This window comes from Notolepis coatsorum (assembly GCF_963971535.1).
Source record: "Notolepis coatsorum genome assembly, chromosome: 12".
NCBI lineage: Eukaryota > Metazoa > Chordata > Actinopteri > Aulopiformes > Paralepididae > Notolepis > Notolepis coatsorum.
This window is the reverse complement of record NC_140176.1, coordinates 9,254,988-9,274,481: the sequence shown is the minus strand read 5'-3', so window position 1 is coordinate 9,274,481 and position 19,494 is coordinate 9,254,988. Positions and strand designations below refer to the sequence as shown.

General features: G+C 46.7%; 1 long non-coding RNA gene across 1 annotated transcript; it reads right to left on the bottom strand.

Moving 5' to 3' along the window:
* Positions 1–11,733: 11,733 nt before the first annotated feature.
* LOC311237642 lies at positions 11,734–18,912 on the bottom strand. Its single transcript, XR_014620298.1, has 3 exons — positions 18,888–18,912; positions 17,155–17,261; positions 11,734–15,570 (listed from the first exon to the last, which is right to left on the bottom strand). It is a non-coding gene; the product is annotated as an uncharacterized lncRNA (long non-coding RNA).
* Positions 18,913–19,494: the final 582 nt, after the last annotated feature.

The window sequence follows — 19,494 nt, the reverse complement described above, 5'->3', positions numbered from 1 at the left end:
GCAGTTGTTCGGGTGGCTCGAGTCCTTAATAATTCTCTTAGCCTTCCCCTTGCAACGCTTGTAGTAAATGTTCTGGAGGGTGGGGAGCCCCCCTCCAATTGTGCGTTCGGCTGAACGTGTCACTCTTTGTAGTCTGCTTTGGTCTTTTGCAGTGCTATTCCCAAACCAGGAGGTGATGTTGCCGGTCAAGATGCTCTCTATTGTACATGAGTAGAAGTTCTTAAGGATCTTCTGGCTGACTTGGAACTTCCTTAGGCGCCTGAGGAAGTAGAGGCGTTGTCGTGCCTTCTTCACCACACTGTTAATGTGTATGGTCCATGTCAAGTCCTCGGATATGTGGGCTCCGAGGTACTTGAAGCTGTTGACTCTCTCAACCGGTGCCCCGTCGATGCTGAGGGGGCTGTAGTCCTTGACCCCCGACCTCCTGAAGTCCACAATCATCTCCTTTGTTTTGCTGACGTTCAGGGAGAGGCTGTTTTCCTGGCACCATCCCGCCAGGACCTTGACCTCTTCCAGGTAGGCCCTCTCGTCGTTGGCAGAGATCAGGCCCACCACCACTGTGTCGTCAGCAAATTTGACGATTGTATTGCTACTCCGCTGAGCCACACAGTCGTGTGTGTACAGGGAGTAGAGGAGGGGACTCAGAACACAGCCCTGGGGGGCCCCTATGTTGAGGGTGATGGATGAGGAGGTGCAGTTGCCTGCTCTCACCACCTGGGGTCTGCCAGTCAGGAAGTCCAAGACCCACTGGCAGAGGTCATAGCCCAAGCCCAGGTCCCTGAGCTTGGCTATGAGTATGGAGGGGACTATGGTATTGAATGCCGAGCTGTAGTCGATGAATAGCATTCTCACATAGTTCCCCTGCCTCTTGTCCAGGTGTGATGCTGCTGTGTGCAGCACATGGGATATGGCGTCCTCCGTGGACCTGTTGGGGCGGTATGCAAATTGCAGGGGGTCCATGTTGATGGGGAGGGAGGAGCAGATGTAGCCCTTTACTAGCTTCTCAAAGCACTTCATGGCTATGGAGGTGAGAGCTACAGGGCGGTAGTCGTTGAGGCAAGCAGGCTTGGATTTTTTGGGTACAGGGATAATAGTGGACTTCTTCAGGCAGGTGGGGATGACAGCCTGTTCTAAGGACAGGTTAAATATGTCAGTGAATACTGGGGCCAGTTGGTCGGCACAGACTTTTAGGACGCGGCCGGGGATGCCGTCCGGACCTGCTGCCTTCCTGATATTCACTTTTTTAAAGGTCCGCCTCACCTCATGCTCTGTTACCCTGAACACTGCGCCTCCATCAGCAGCCGACCCCCCCCCCCCCATTGCCGAGGCTTGTGAGCTGGTGTTGTTATTACCAGCATCAAACCTCGCATAGAAGGTATTGAGGTCGTTTGCTAAGGAGATGTCACTGTTCAGTTTGAGGGAGGCGCCTTTGTAGTCTGTCATCGTTTTGAGCCCCTGCCACATAGCTCTAGAGTCAGCTTGTTCAAACTGGAGTTCAATTTTATCCCTGTAGCGCCGTTTGGCCTCTGACACTGTCCTCCTTACGTTGTGTTGCGCCACCTTGTGGTCATTCATGTTGCCTGCCACTAGGCCGTCATTGTATGCTTTGGTGCGCTCTCTCAGAGCTTCACGGACGGATTTGTCTACCCAGGGTTTTTGATTTGGGTAAACTTTCATTTTGGTAGTGGGGATTGTTTCTTTCACCCTAGTACAGACATAGTCCAGCACTGTCTCCGTGTAGGCATTAATGTTATCTGTTACTTTAGTTCCTCCAGGTTTCTTCTTCTTCTTCTTCTTCTTCTTCCGTCTGTCTTGCTGGTCCAACCCGCGGTGTCCCTCTCATAGTCTGGTCGTGTCCGCTCTTGCTGCTCTGTGCCGTGAGGGACGTGAAGGCTCTCTGGACCCATCAGAGGCCCTTTGTACTATCTCTGACCGGCCTGCCCTGGAACACATGGTTTACTAATACTGCCCCTTTACAACCCCTGACACACCCTGACACACGCATTACCTGTTTATAGATTTGTATAGGTTTTTACTACCGGGCAGTCCGGTAGAGAGAGAGAGAGAGAGAGAGAGGAAGAGGAAGAACGGGAGACAGAGCGGGGGGAAGACATTCGGCAAATGACGCTGGGTCCGGGAATCGAACCTGGGTCGGCCGCATCGCGACGCAGCGTGTTACATGGTTCACCACTTGGGCGCCCGACGCACGCATACCTACACACACACACACACACACACACACACACACACACACACACACACACACACACACACACACACAAAGGCACACACCCATGCATGCATATCCACACACACACACTTCAAAGACCCCGCCCCTTTATAGTCCAGTTGGTAGCTTGTCTCTGAGACACAACCCATGCACACACGTCTCTAAACACCCCGCCCCCTCCAGGCTCCAGTTGGGAGGCGTGGACACAGTACTGACTGTGATCTGTAATGTAATGCAGGATTCCAAAAACAATGTCATTCAACACCAGTTAAAAAAAACAAGGCGGGGTCGTGGAACAGAATACCAATCACATTCATGCCTCTGGCAACAGCTGTAGTGGACATTCCTGCAAGTAATTCCGGATTCCTGACTGCATTTCTGAGTATATCACTCAACTTGAGGCGTCTGGTGTTGTGGTGTGCAACAAAAAGTGCACATTTTAGAGGCCCTGTGTTGTCTTTGTCACATGGAACACCTGTGTCCTAGTGATCATGCTGTTTAATCAGCATCTTGACGACATGCCACACATGTTCAGTAGATAGATTCTCTTGATATGCCTACATGTCCAGTAGATAGATTATCTTTATCAAATCAAATTTATTTGTAAGGCCTGACAACACACGTTAATGTCCCCATGGGCCGGACATGTCTTCTTTAAACAAGTCAAGAAGAAACATCACAATAAATCAAGAACACCACAAAAACACCATAAAGTCAAAAAAAATTAATTAAAATAAAATAAATGCAACACTCCCAGACATACCCCACGCGAAGGTAAGGAAAAACTCACTAAAACCTAGCAATAGGAAAAAATGCAATAGGAAAAAATGCACCACAATGTGGAGAGAAACCTTAGAAGGGCCGTTCAAGAGATGGCTAGATGGTGCAGTGGGCAAGGCGCTCACCACCAATGCAGGAGATGCTGGGTTCGAGCCCAGCTCTCTGCATTGCTATCAGCTTGGCTGGTCGTTCATACTAATACAATTGGCAGTATTAGGGGGTGGGAAGCTGATGGGTGGGGATCGGACGTTGTGGACAGCGACTCCTACAGGTCGGTTGGTGCGCCTGCGCAGCAGAATCAGGAAGCGACGGGGGCGGCGTGCCCTCCAAAACTCAGACCCCCGACGCTGAGAGATCGTGATGTGCAGGTGAAAAGATGCGACGGCTGCTTCCTCGAGTACCGGAGGAGACACGTGATGTAAGGCTTCGTCCACATTGCAGCCGGCTTGTGGGAGGCATGGCCTAACAGCGTTCGAGACAGGGGAGGGTAGAATTGGACAATACGAAATTGGGATGGGAGAAAAATAGAAAATGGGAGAAAAAGTAGATAAAAAAATTAAATAAAGGGCCGTTCAAGGGGGGATCTCCCTTCTTAGATGTCGTGATAGTAGTGTTGCAATAAAACAGGCGAAACAGTTGGTATAGCATGCACTGGTATGCGTAATGAAACACAGACTTCAAACTGGAAATGGTAACAACAGATGAGGTACTCAAAAAACTGAGCGCCCTCCAACCTAACAAGGCCACTGGCCATGACAACATCCCCTCCAAATTCCTCAGAGACTCAGCAGCCGCCATCAGCCCAGTCATCACACACATAATAATCCTCTCCATAAAACAGGGACACGTCCCCAAGGACTTCAAAATTGCGAGAGTAACACCCCTGCACAAAAAAGGCAGTAAATTAGACCCAGGCAACTACCGCCCTGTTTCTATCCTTACCTCCATCTCGAAAGTCATGGAAAAAATGATATACGAACAGGTCGAAAAATACCTTGCAGAAAAAAATCTAATCTACGAATTCCAATCTGGCTTCAGAACATCCCACTCCACTGACACATGCCTTCTCTATTTGAACGACCACATCAAGCAAGAGGTGGACGTGGGCAAATACTGCGGCATGGTCATGCTGGACCTACAAAAGGCCTTCGACACTGTCAATCACACCATTCTGATTGACAAGCTAAAAGCAATTGGTTTTGATAGTCTATCAGTGAGCTGGATGCAATCCTACCTGGAGGGGAGAGAGCAGATGGTGGAGGTAAACGGTACCCTATCCCCCCCCCTCACAGTAAGCTGTGGTGTTCCACAAGGAAGCATACTAGGTCCGCTACTGTTCCTAATTTATGCAAATGACATGTCATCAGCTTGTGACTGCAACTTGTTCCTGTTTGCAGACGACTCAGCCCTGCTGGTCTCTGACAAGAACAAGTTACAGGTTGAAAAAACCCTCAGCTCAGAACTAGGCAAAATCTGCATATGGCTCGCTGATAACAAACTATCATTACACATGGGCAAAACAGAGTCCATTCTCTTCGGTTCAAATAACAAACTCAGCAAGACCGACGGCTTCTCAGTTACAGTGGGTGACAATATTGTCACAAGGAAAGAAGATATTACCTACCTGGGTTCCATCCTAGAGGCAAATCTTTCCTGTGACAAAATGGCATCCAATGTAATAAAAAAAAGTCAACCAACAAACTCGATTCTTGTACCGGATCTCCTCACTGGTAAACAAGAATACCCTGAAGACTCTGCAGGAGCACTCATTCAAGGGTACTACAACTATGCTTGCACCTCATGGTACCAAAGCACCTCAAAGGCGCTAAAAACAAAATTACAAACATCTCAAAACAAACTGGTCAGACTACTGCTTGACCTTACTCCTAGAACCCACCTCACCCCTGCCCACTTTGACAACCTAGGATGGCTTAGAGTAGACGACAGAGTACAGCAACTTGCAATGGGTCTGGTCTACAAGATACACTACACGACCAAGGTACCCATGTACATGTCAAAATACTTCCCAAAGGTCAGTGAATACCACGATCACAACACCAGAGGGAGCTCCACAAATCATGTTAAACCCAGATTCGGCTCAAACAAGGGACTAAACACGTTTCGCAATTATGCCACATCAATGTGGAACGCCCTACCCAAAGCTGTAAAGGAATGTGAATCACTACCCACTTTCAAAAACACTCTCAAAACACCTACGGGAGACTGCAATTCGAAACTGGCCCCTGTAAATGTCCTAACACAACCCCCTCCAATGTACAGTAAATTACCAAGTACGGTGTCAATATTCCAATGTACAGTTTTGCTTGTACAGTTGTACAGTGTGTGTCCCCCCCCACTCCTACCCAACCCCCCCCCCAACCACCTCCAATGTACAGTCCCCCCCCCACCTACCCAACCTCCTCCAATGTACAGTTTCTACGTCAAATGTATATACTCTTTTTTCTGGACTCTTTTCGTATCACAAACAGTACTGTATTTGCAAATCTGGTATGTCATAAATGTATAGATGTAGCAGTACTGTCTATCTGTATGTCATATATGTTACAATGAATTGAAAATGGGGGACCCTGATGTAAACAAGACAAAAGTCTTTCTCTGGTCTGCATTCCCTTAACAATTGTATGTTTTGAGCTGTACTGTACTGTACCCATTCTGCAATCTGTTAATAAAGTTTTCAATCAATTCAATCAATCAGATAAGTGCATGCAATAGCAACTAGAGCTGATGGCGGATCTCACCTCTGTGGCCATGAAATGTTTTGAGAGGCTGGTTAAGGATCACATTTGTGCCTCCCTCCCCAGTGATATGGACCCTATGCAATTTGCATACAGGCCAAACAGGTCCACTGATGATGCGGTCTCCCAAGTACTGCACAGCACCCTCTCTCACCTATAGACCGCTCTGAGCGCCTGGATACTGGACTTTCTGAGTGAAAGGCCCCAGGCGGTCAGGGTGGGGGGTCAGACCTCCAACACCATCACCCTGAGCATCGGGTCCCCCCAGGGCTGTGTTCTGAGCCCCCTGCTGTACTCACTATACACACACGACTGTGTGGCCAAGTTCAGCTCCAACTCCATAGTGAAGTTTGCGGACAACACAGTGGTGGTGGGGCTGATCTCGGACAACGACGAGAAGGCCTACCGGGAGGAGGTTGAGGTACTGGAACGCTGGTGCCAGGACAACAGCCTGCTCCTGAACATTGGTAAAACCAAGGAGCTGATCGTGGATTTTAGGAGAAGACAGCAGGGGACACACACACCACTGAGGATAAACAGGGCTACCGTGGACAGAGGAACAGCTTCAAGTACCTGGGGGTCCACATCTCAGAGGATCTGACATGGACAACACACATAGACTCAGTCGTAAAAAAGGCGAAGCAGCGCCTCTACCACCTGAGACAGTTAAGGAAGCTCAGAGTATCTGGGAAGATACTCCAGTCCTTCTACTCCGGAGCTGTAGAGAGCATCTTGACTGGAAACATCACTGCCTGGTATGGAAACAGCACGGCACAGGACAAGAAGGCCCTACAGAGAGTGGTACGCTCAGCCGAGCGTACCACGGGTATTGCACTACCACACCTGCAGGTCCTATATAACAAGTGCAAATCCAGAGCTTGCAGAATAATGAAAGACCCTCACCACCCCAACAACAGCCTGTTCAAGCTGCTGCGGTCAGGCAAACGCCTGCGAACACCAGCAACTAGGACAGAGAGACTTCGGCTCAGCTTCTTCCCCCAGGCCATCAGAGCCTTGAACACTGAACTCTCCACACACAAGCACACATGAGCACACACATAATACACGCTCACACACTAGCAGCCACTTTAACATGAGCACACACACACTCATGCTGCACACGCTCACACTTATGGACACTTTACAAACGGAAAGGTCACTTTAAGAATAGTATAGTATAACTTGAGATTGTATAATATAGCATTGTATAGCAGTGTACATAAAGACCCAGTGCCTCATCCGTAGCTAACAGTGTATTGCACTATCACAGGACCTAGCATGTCCTACCATGCTCTGTAAAAACTCATGTACATATACCGATATGCCCTACTTTGATTACTTGTATTATTGCACAATGTCGTTTCTATTGGATTCTTATTATATTATTATTATTGTATTATGCACAATCGTTGCGGGCAAGACCCCCCGCATTTCATTGTATACTTGTATGCCGTGACAAATAAAACTCTTGACTTGACTTGATCTATTTGAGGCAAGGGAGTGGCGCAGAGAGGGTCGCATCCTCCCGGTCATCATCACGGGACGTCCAACACTCCGGTCATCACTACGAGACAGCCAGAGACGGGACAGGCGTTAGAGAGTTTGCGTGATTGTGATGGGCGGACATAGCAATAGATACATGTGGTAAGCATATATCTGAATAGAATAGATTATGTAGTAAGCATATTATGTGAATAGAATAGAAGTACTTAACCCAGCAATGAACTCTAAACCACGTTGACAGACCACGGTAAGAAGCTGATCCATGGCCTCTGTGTCTGTCTAAACATTTTGAGGTAAATGCTTCCTCCACCACTGTGCAGGAACAAGTCAGGGTTAGCAACTAGCAAGAGATGTCCAAATGTTTATAACATATGATCTCTAGAGCACCATTTGTTTATTTGGAACTAAAGCCCACATGGTAAATAATCTGCAGTTTGCAGATTAACTGATTTCCTTAAAATAATGATGATGCACTAGTTTCTTTCTTTCTTAAAGGGAACGTGATAGGTCCGATTTTAGACTTTACTGAATCCTGCCTTTACAATACACCCAGCAAATAGTTATATATAATATAAGTATAATATATCTATTGTATATAAGTATATCTATTGTACGAGTATATTATATTGTATACTAGTATATATCTATTGTATACAAGTACATTATATATCTATTGTATATAAGTATATTATACTATCGTACCGGTATATATCTATTGTATGTAAGGGTGTCAGTAAGTATGCTGATGTACAGACACCTCATTGGGGATGTAGTTTCTAGATCTAGTTCCTACATTTACATTTAGCTCACGCTTTTATCCAAAGGGACTTACAAGTTTTGTACGACAAGTCAGCAGGAAGGGTACAACTCTTTCAGCTGAGTAACAATGTTCATCAAAGTGTTGATTGCTACAGTGTAAGTTAGTATATTAGGACGAGTGCATGACAGTAAGAATGTAATTTTTATTGAATTTTTTTCATTTCAGATATTGATTGAAGAAGCGTCTTTAGTCGACGCGAAAGATTGGTTGGGTTTCGGCTGTCCTAACTGGTGGGAAGTTCGTTCCACCATTGTGGAGAGAGGACAGAGAATAGGCGAAATTCTCCAGGAAATGACCCTCCTGGAGCTCGGATAGGAGTAGGTCTGAGGCTGCCAGAGGATGCAGAGCATAGGGGTCTTGAGGGCATGTAGTTAGGGACCATTGACCGGAGCCGCTCCTTCGACCTGGCATATCGCGCGGCGGAGGGCCTTGAAGCGGATTCGTGCAGCGATGGGGAGCCAGTGCAGGTCCCTAAGAAGTGGGGTGACATGGGCTGACTTCGGTAGGTTTGAGATCAGGCGGGCCGCTGTGTTCGGCATGTAGTTGAGCTGGATGGCAGTGGTCGGCATGTAGTTCCTAGGTCTAGCTTCCACCAAAGGAGGAACACCATGAGGACACATTAATGAGGAGAATAGCATTAAACGCTCCTTTATATTGAGGTTTGATCCATTCCACCAGGAACTTGGAGATGCGTACTGTTACCACATGGCTCACTGTCTGTAAGAAATAAAGAAACAGCCTCGGAGCAAAAGTCCCCATAAAGATTAGAAAATGTTCAAAAGTTCAAGAAACACAGCTGTAGGGCGGCTAGGTGGTGCAGTGGGCAAGGCGCTCACCACCAATGCAGGAGACGCTGGGTTCGAGCCCAGCTCTCCGCATTGCTATCAGCTTGGCTGGTCGTTCATACTAATACAATTGGCAGTATTAGGGGGTGGGAAGCTGATGGGTGGGGATCGGACGTTGTGGACAGCGACTCCTACAGGTCGGTTGGTGCGCCTGCGCAGCAGAATCAGGAAGCGACGGGGGGCGGCGTGCCCTCCAAAACGCAGACCCCCGACGCTGAGAGATCGCGCTGTGCAGGTGAAAAAGATGCGACTGCTGCTTCCTCGAGTACCGGAGGGGACACGTGATCGTGATGTAAGGCTTAGTCCACATTGCAGCCGGCTTGTGGGAGGCATGGCCTAACAGCGTTCGAGACAGGGGAGGGTAGAATTGGACGATAGGAAATTGGGATGGGAGAAAAATAGAAAATGGGAGAAAAAGTAGATAAAAAAAAAAAAAAAAACACAGCTGTACATAAAAACACACGTTATATACATGATGTCATAATCCTCCGGGTGTTTTTGTGTTTCCACACAATCGCCCTGTAAACGTTGAAAATAAATTTCATTTGCATGAGCGCCGTGACTCCGGTAGGTCATCACAGAGGTGTCACCCATCAGCTTGTCTCCTCAGGGCTGGGAGATGTGGGACAAGATATACAGGTCAGTGAACAAGACGGGTGAGTAAACAAACAATACACACACAGCCATGACTTCATGCTATGTGGGCGCATTCCATAGACTTACATTCACTCAACTCATTAGCCTAACACATATATATGCCTAACCCTTAACCTAACCTTTACCCTAAAATAGCTCTTTTACCCTGTCGACGGATGAAACTAAATATTGTCTCGTCTTCATCACTTGCGGGGACATTCCTGTGCTGATGATGACGATGATGATGTCACAACAGCTACTGGCCGATGAAAGCGACAGCCTGGTAGAATTCTAAGATAGAGACTCTGAGAAAAAAGAAAAGGCTAAATGTATCTCTAACTTCCGTCCAGTCACCCCAAACTCATGGTCTAATAACACCTATACTAATAAGTAATAATAATAATAAACTTTATTTGTATAGCACCTCTCATACAAAAACTGCAGCTCAAAGTGCTTCACAACAGAAAGACAGGCATAAAATGAGCACATCAAGTGCAAACATATAAAATCAGTTTTTCACATTAGGATCTAACATCCCAACAGGCCACCTTGTTTACGGTTTGATTGTTTTAAAAAATAGACAATAATAAAAATAGTAAGCTAGAATAGACAGAGTAAAATAGTGCAAAGAAAAGTAGAAGTTATGGATAGGGTTGAAAAAGTGGTAAAGGTGGATTCTATCTATTTATTTATTCAACCATCCATCTGTGTTGCGTCCGATACGGCCAGATGTACATGTTTCTTCTCCGTTTCCCATCCTTCTCCTTCCCTGTCACCTCCCTCTTTCATCTCCCCTACGTGTTCCTCCTCTCTCCTCTTCGCTCTCTTCCTCTCTCACTCCCCTCCCCCTGCAAGGACCATACCTCTCTGCGGGACCTGTTGCCAGCGGTAGTCCCAGTTCTGCTGTGAAAAAAAAACACATCCCAATGCCGGATAAATCTATTTTCATTAAAGGAACACGCCAACATTTTGGTAAATTAGCTTACCGTCTTCTCCAGAGAGAGACAAGAAGATATATACCAGTTTCCTCTCTGTAGAAAGCTATCTGGCTGCATGTTAGCCTAGCTTAGCACAATGAATGGAAGCGGACAGTGCCGGTTCCATTCATTCAAGTCAAGTACATTTTATTTATATAGCACATTTCCAGGCAGCGGCAGCTGGCACCAAAGTGCTTCACAGGTTGATAAAAAAAACTAAATAATACGATGCAAGATATAAAATTAAAAACACAGTAAAACAATGAATGTAATAAAAACAGGTAGGACACAGTAAAGCAAAGAGGATAGGAGGGCCAGGGGTCATTGTGCTAAGCTAGGCTAACATGCAGCCAGATAGTGCGTTCACTATCTTCTTGTCTCTCTCTGGAGAAGACGTTAAGATCAGACGCACATAGCACACACATCCACTCACTTTTAACAAACACACTGTAGCACCCACTCCACACACTTTATAGCACACACTCACTTTAAACAAACACACTGTAGCACCCACTCCCCACACTTTATATTTATTGATGAAGGATTGCACTACAACTCGTACACCTTACTGTAAATTGTACCTAAATTGTACCTCATCCCATTTCTGCTTTGCACTATATAGTATTGTACATTAGTACACTGCATAGTATTGTATATTATATGGTAACTCAGTTACGTCTATTCTGCATCGAACATTGTACATATGTCTATACTGAACACTGTGACCTCATTTTCTACTTCTAATTTACATGCTATACTATGTTATTTGATACTATCTTGTCTAGCACAGTCTCTGGAGCGTAACAGTAAGAAGCATTTTGTATGAAAGTATTCTGTACTTCTGTATGACAACTATTAAAGAAACTTGAAACTTGAAGCTAATGTCCCAAAATGTTGGCGTGTTCCTTTAACATAGTAGTACACTGTACCTATGTGGCAGACCTTTTAAAATGCACATTCAAAGTGTATTTGTGTCATAGATGTGAGCCACTAAGTGTGAGTGAGTAATGACGGAATGAGTGAGTGAGCCAGTGACATTGCAGCCACAGAGGTGCTTTGCATCTAAAAGGGTTGTGCTTGGAGCAAATAACTTTATCAACTCGTCAATCAAGTTTCAATAAACCTGTTGTTCAACCTCTGGTCTCTGTAACCTGTTAAAGCTCAACAAAAACCATCATGATTACATTCAAAGAAATGTTTTATTGTTATTGTAAAACAATGGTCTGAAAGTGAAATATTGACATTGATATAAACACAGTAAAATATCACACACACACACACACACACACACACAGACCAGTGTCTATGCATTCATCCATTCACATATTCCCAACCCGGTCACCTTGACCTCAACACAAACACAAAAATCTGTTTCACAAGAAATGTATTTTTTATTTTCTTCCTTATCATCCCAGTGCACGCACGTGTTCACAAAGTAGGAGTATTGATCCCCCGATCACAGACAAGTAGATCCCCCTTGGGCCATCTCACTCACGATAGCGGGGTCAAAGTTAGAATGGATTACCGTAATGTCTTTACTGGTATCAACTGATTTTCAGTTGAGTCGCACAACAAACGTAATTTATCACGCTGTACCCGAAGATCATTGGCTGTACGTGGCTTCACGGCCATAGCGTCAAATCAGTAGCTGTGTCAAGCTATCTTAATTAAGCTCAATTAAGGTGGAGAGGTTTTGCCTTCAAAATAAAAGCGCCAGCCACGCCTATTAATTTATCACGTTAGCACACTAGCCAACGTTAGCAAGCTAGCAGAAAAGCATTTAGGTGAGGCCATTGCCTCAAAATCTTTATTTGCGCAAACGGTGTTTACCTCTCATATAACGTTCATTTTTATAACGTTAAGATTTGACGCCATCGCCACGTACAGCCAATGATCTTCGTTACACAGCGTGATAAACGTTGGATGTTTTCTGTGCAACTCGACTGAAAAACTGACCCTGAACTGATCAACTGATCCCAAGGAATATCTTATCTCATCTCATCTTATCTGCGAGGCCGAACATATCCGGTACCTACACTGGTTGAGGCATAAATTCACTAGTTGATTATTCTACCAGCCAGACTGACTTATAGAATAGAGAAGAGTCGGGGCGGCTAGGTGGTGTAGTGGGCAAGGCGCTCGCCACCAATGCAGGAGCCGCTGGGTTCGAGCCCAGCTCTCCACATTGCTATCAGCTTGGCTGGTCGTTCATACTAACACAATTGGCAGTATTAGGGGTTGGAAAGCTGATGGGTGGGTCCTGGTCGTTGTAAACAGCGACTCCTACAGTTCGGTCGGGGCGCCTGCACAGCAAGGGAAGGATCTAAGGGGGGTAGTGTGATCCTTCCACACGTTACATCCTCTCAGTGAAAGTCCGCGCTGCCAGGTGAAAAGAAGCGGTTGATTGGCTACACGTGTGTCGGAGGAAGCACGTGATAGCCTCCACTCTCCCAGACCGACTGTGGGGGGTAAGTGCGCAGCGACCAGGAAGGGGATTGGGAATTGGCATAACGACTAACATTGGGATGGGAGAAAAAACAGAGGAAAAAGGAGGGGGAAAAAGATCAATAATAATAATAATAATAATAATAATAATAATAATAATAATAATAATAATAATAATAGAGAAGAGTCCGGTTGTTCACCTGCCAAGGTGTCGAGCGGAGTAGACTAGACTTTAGTCTACTTGTATAGACTTTAGTTAATACACCAACCACCCTGGTCACGGTGGTATTGCCTATTGGGTAGGTACGGTACCAGGCTACAATAAGGTATTGGTATCTGAGAGAATTTCAACACCAAAAGCCAAGTGTACCATATCAGAAACGAAAGTTTAATTACTTTATTCTCGGGGCGCCCGAGTGGCGCACCACGTTACTGCGCTGCAGACCTACGCGGTCGACCCGGGTTCGTCTCCCGATCCCGGACGTACATTTGCCGCATGTCCTTCCCCCATATCTTCTCCCGTCCTTCCTCTCCTCTGCTCTGTCGGTCATGTCTGACCAGAATAAATCTGTAAAAATGCTCAAATAAAATCTTACATTTTTTAATTTTTTTTTACTTTATTCTCTGCCTTTTTCTCACAAAGAGGGATGTTACGGTTAAGATTATATCTCAATCCTTATCGTTCGAGTCTCCTGAGTAATGGTCAGTGAAATTAATAGCTTGAATCAATATCTGGTATCGGTTGATACTTTGGTAAGAAACAATAAGAAATAAAAAGTGGCGTTGGGAGTTTCTCTGTATGAAAAGTAAAAAACTGATGTTGGATCAGAACTCCTACTCTGAAATATTATGTGAAAACGAGCCCCGGACATTTATACCATTAAAATATTATACATAATTTACACAGAATTATCCTCAAGAGATTCTCCTCCTCCCGTATATAAACAAAGACTTAAATTACATCTACCATTAAATCAGGCGAGATAGCTTGTTTCCCCCTCAAAGCACCATCATGTCGGTACATTCTGCTGTTTGAGGGCTGGCAGGGAGAAAAGCGTTTAGCGTTTCCGAGCTTCAATACGTTTCTGCATAAAAGGTTCCAGGCCGAATTCAACACTATTAGCCTACCCGTTTTATACTTAACGGCATACAAAATTATTATTATTATTATTATTATTATTATTATTATCATTATCATCATTATTTATTGTTAAAGGGATAGTCCACATTTTTAAGAAACCTGATTAGTCACAAAATGGAAGTCCAAAGTCTATCCAAAAAGCAATGGCACCGGGGTTTTAATTTAATTTTAAATCTTTTGATTTTATTTCTTTTTGGGCTTTCTGTATTTTTCACCCATCCCAATTTAGTCATTATGCCAATTCCCTTCCTGGGCGTTGCGTACATGGCCCCACTGTCGGCCTGGGGAGGGTGTAGAACTACCACATGCCTCGCCAGCCGCTTCTGTTCACTCACTGGGGGAACGTAACGCGTGCAGAGGTTCATGCTATTTCCCCCAGACCCCCTCCCTGCTGAACAGGCGCCCCAACCGACCAGTAGGAGTCGCAGTTTACAACGACCAGGACACCTACCCCACCGACCGGCTTCTCACCCGCTGACACTGCCAATTGTGTTAGTAGGGACGACCGACCAAGCCGGAGGTACCGCTGACAGCTGGATTCGATCCCAGAGTCTCTGCGGTGGTAGGCGAGTGCTTAGTCCACTGCGCTACCCAGCCGCGCCGGGGTTTTTTGTTTTTGAGATACAGGAAGCAGATAATTTTAGCATTTGTTAACAATGCTAGTGTGAAGCTGAAATGATGATCGGTGCTGTGGGCCTGCAGAGCGAGTCTGGACAGGTAGGCTCCTTGGCCTACGCCGGGACCGCACACCACCTCCGCTTGGTCCTCCAGCGACAGTTTGACACAGAACCATAATTTCAGTCAACAGAGGAAAGCAGTGCATCTGAAACACGATGCATGCCCTTGTTGACCTCCAGTACCACTGCCAATAAACAGTTCCTCCTAGCGACCGAATCATTGGACTTTGAACCAGAATAAAGTCGTTTAATTAATAGCGTCTCGCTTATTCCCTCACGAACATTTTCTGATGCCAATAATAACGTCTCAAAAAAACGTTAAAAAAGCCCAGTACAAAACTACCGGCTTGTGTCCTAAGTAATAGGTTCCCCAAGCATGTGGACTAGCGCTTTAGAATAGGGCTTCGTCTCAGCCTCACAGACTCCACTGCCCTCTTGTTGACAATTATTACGCTTATAATGCCTTCTGAAAAGTCGGGACATTATCATTTCACAACCACACTATATTAATATGATTTATATCCAGCATTGAATAAAAAAAGAAAAAAAAGAAAAAAAAAGTCTCCCTCTGTTAGGGCCTGCCTCTTTCTGCTGTGGTGATGTCATTTCCTGTGACATCACTAACGTCACTCTTCTCTTCTTCTTAATAACTTTTGGTGTTGGTGTGGCAGCTCCCTCAGTCTCTCTCTCGGTCTCTCCCTCTCTCTTCATCCAGAGGATGGGTCTGTCTGTGCTCCCACATAGACACTGCTCCATCCCACTGTCGAGGAGAGAGAGAGACAGAGACAGAGAGAGACAGGGTGGGAGAGAAACCAGGGGAGGGAGAGAGAAGAGAAAGAGAAAGGGGGAGAGAGAAGAGGGTGAGAGAGAGAATAGGATGTGAGAGGGAGCGAGAGAGAGAGAGAGAGAGAGAGAGAAGGGGTTTGACTGAAACCATTTTTCAGTAGAATTGTGTTGCTAGTGTACTTTTATAGCATAGAGCTTATGGAGGTAGAGGGCCTGACTAGCATAGAGCTTATGGAGGTAGAGGGCCTGGCTAGCATAGAGCTTATGGAGGTAGAGGGCCTGGCTAGCATAGAGCTTATGGAGGTAGAGGGCCTGGCTAGCATAGAGCTTATGGAGGTAGGGGGCCTGGCTAGCATAGAGCTTATGGAGGTAGAGGGCCTGGCTAGCATAGAGCTTATGGAGGTAGAGGGCCTGGCTAGCATAGAGCTTATGGAGGTAGAGGGCCTGGCTAGCATAGAGCTTATGGAGGTGGGGGGCCTGGCTAGCATAGAGCTTATGGAGGTAGAGGGCCTGGCTAGCATAGAGCTTATGGAGGTAGAGGGCCTGGCTAGCATAGAGCTTATGGAGGTAGAGGGCCTGGCTAGCATAGAGCTTATGGAGGTGGGGGGCCTGGCTAGCATAGAGCTTATGGAGGTAGAGGGCCTGGCTAGCATAGAGCTTATGGAGGTAGAGGGCCTGGCTAGCATAGAGCTTATGGAGGTAGAGGGCCTGGCTAGCATAGAGCTTATGGAGGTAGGGGGCCTGGCTAGCATAGAGCTTATGGAGGTAGAGGGCCTGGCTAGCATAGAGCTTATGGAGGTGGGGGGCCTGGCTAGCATAGAGCTTATGGAGGTGGGGGGCCTGGCTAGCATAGAGCTTATGGAGGTAGGGGGCCTGGCTAGCATAGAGCTTATGGAGGTAGAGGGCCTGGCTAGCATAGAGCTTATGGAGGTAGAGGGCCTGGCTAGCATAGAGCTTATGGAGGTAGAGGGCCTGGCTAGCATAGAGCTTATGGAGGTAGAGGGCCTGGCTGCCTAGCATAGAGCTTATGGAGGTAGAGGGCCTGGCTAGCATAGAGCTTATGGAGGTGGGGGGCCTGGCTAGCATAGAGCTTATGGAGGTAGAGGGCCTGGCTGCCTAGCATAGAGCTTATGGAGGTGGGGGGCCTGGCTAGCATAGAGCTTATGGAGGTGGGGGGCCTGGCTAGCATAGAGCTTATGGAGGTAGAGTGCCTGGCTAGCATAGAGCTTATGGAGGTAGAGGGCCTGGCTAGCATAGAGCGTATGGAGGTAGGGGGCCTGGCTAGCATAGAGCTTATGGAGGTGGGGGGCCTGGCTAGCATAGAGCTTATGGAGGTAGAGTGCCTGGCTAGCATAGAGCTTATGGAGGTAGGGGGCCTGGCTAGCATAGAGCTTATGGAGGTAGAGGGCCTGGCTAGCATAGAGCGTATGGAGGTAGGGGGCCTGGCTAGCATAGAGTTTATGGAGGTAGGGGGCCTGGCTAGCATAGAGCTTATGGAGGTAGAGGGCCTGGCTAGCATAGAGCTTATGGAGGTGGGGGGCCTGGCTAGCATACTCACAGAGCTGCTGACCAGCGTGTCCTGGTAAGGATGCCAGCTGACATCTCTCACGCAGGCGTTATGGTCAGACAGTCTGGCCACCACACCGCCAGTCAGAACATCATAGACTGGATAGAGAGAAACACCCGAGAGCAACCAGTTAGACATGTTTAGTCTGGTCACACCGTCAGTCAGAAGAACCTCATAGAATTGACAGAGACAACACAGGAAATCAATAGATGTGTTCAGGTTCTCCATTATGTGTTCCAAATTCCGACTTATTTATTAATTAATTAATTAATTTGGTCAATCTTAGTATAAAGTAACAAAAGGCGAAACATTGCATCTCCCAAACGGACACATTGGGGTTTTTTCGAAATAGGCTTGCTCACAACAGAGAACCGTTTCAACTTTAAATTCAAGTAGAAACAGCAGACATTAGAGGTACGAGGTTTCTGTCAGAGTGAAGAGATACATTTCACACACTTGTCCTCCTTCTTTCCCTCCTGCCTTCACTCTGCCATGCTGTGTGTTCCACACACACACACACACACACACACACACACACACACACACACACACACACACACACACACACACACACACACACACACACACACACACACACACACACACACACCTTTTTCTCTGTCTGTCTTACACACACACTCTCTCACACACACACACACTCTCTCTCTCACAGACACACACACACACTATCTCTCTTTCTTTCTCACACTCTCTCTCTCACACACACACTCTCTCTCTCACAGACACACTCTCTCACACAGACTCTCTCTCTCTCTCACAGACACACACTCTCTCACACACTATCTCTCTCTTTCTTTCTCACACACACACTCTCTCTCTCTCTCTCTCAGACACACACACTCTCTCTCTCTCTCTCACAGACACACACACTCTCTCACACACTATCTCTCTCTTTCTTTCTCACACACACACTCTCTCTCTCTCTCTCTCAGACACACACACTCTCTCTCTCTCTCTCAGACACACACACTCTCTCTCTCTCTCACAGACACACACACTCTCTCTCACACAGACACTCTCTCTCTCTCTCTCTCAGACACACACACTCTCTCTCTCTCTCACAGACACACACACTCTCTCACACACTATCTCTCTCTTTCTTTCTCACACAGACACTCTCTCTCTCTCTCTCAGACACACACACTCTCTCTCTCTCTCACAGACACACACACTCTCTCTCACACAGACACTCTCTCTCTCTCTCTCAGACACACACACTCTCTCTCTCTCTCACAGACACACACACTCTCTCTCACACAGACACTCTCTCTCTCTCAGACACACACACTCTCTCTCACACACACTCTCTCACACACACAGACTCTCTCTCTCTCTCTCAGACACACACACACTCTCTCTCTCTCTCTCTCTCTCTCTCTCTCTCACACACACACACTCTCTCACACACAGACTCTCTCTCTCTCACACACACACTCGCACACACACACTATCTCTCTTTCTTTCTCACACAGACACTCTCACACAGACTCACTCTCTCTCTCTCTCACACACACACACACTCTCTCTCTCACACTCTCTCTCTCTCTCTCTCACAGACACTCTCTCTCTCAGACACACACTCTCTCTCTCTCTCCCTCCCCTGGTTTCTCTCCCCCCCCCTCTCTCCCTTTCTCTTCTCCCTCCCTCCCAACCACTGGTTTCTCTCTCGCCCCCCCCTCTCTCACACACACAGAGAGACTCACTGATGACCCTGCCGGTGGAGCAGCCGATGTAGATGAATCTCTGCCCGGTGCTGAACTCCGGCGAGAAGCGGCAGCGGATGAGCGTGTGCAGCACGCCGTGCCCCCGGTAGGTCATCACCGAGGTGTCGCCCGTCAGCTTGTGTCTCTTCAGGGCTGGGAGGGAGACGTGGGACCAGATATACAGGTCAGTGAAGAACAACACTTCATGCTATGTGGGGGCGCATTCCATAGACTTACATTCACTCAACTCATTAGCCTAATGCATAGATACCGTATATGCCTAACCCTTAACCTAACCCTAAAATAGCTCTTTTACCCCGTTGACGGGGTGAAACTAAATATTGTCTCGTCTTCATCACTTGCGGGGACATTCCTGTGCTGATGATGATGATGATGTCACAACAGCTACTGGCCGATGAAAGCGACAGCCTGGTAGATTTCTAAGATAGAACTCTGACAAAAAAAAATCTAAATGTATATCTCAATAACTTCCGTCCAGTCACTCCAAACTCATGGTCTAATAAACACCTATACTAATAAGTAATAATAATAAACTTTATTTGTATAGCACCTTTCATACAAAAACTGCAGCTCAAGGTGCTTCACA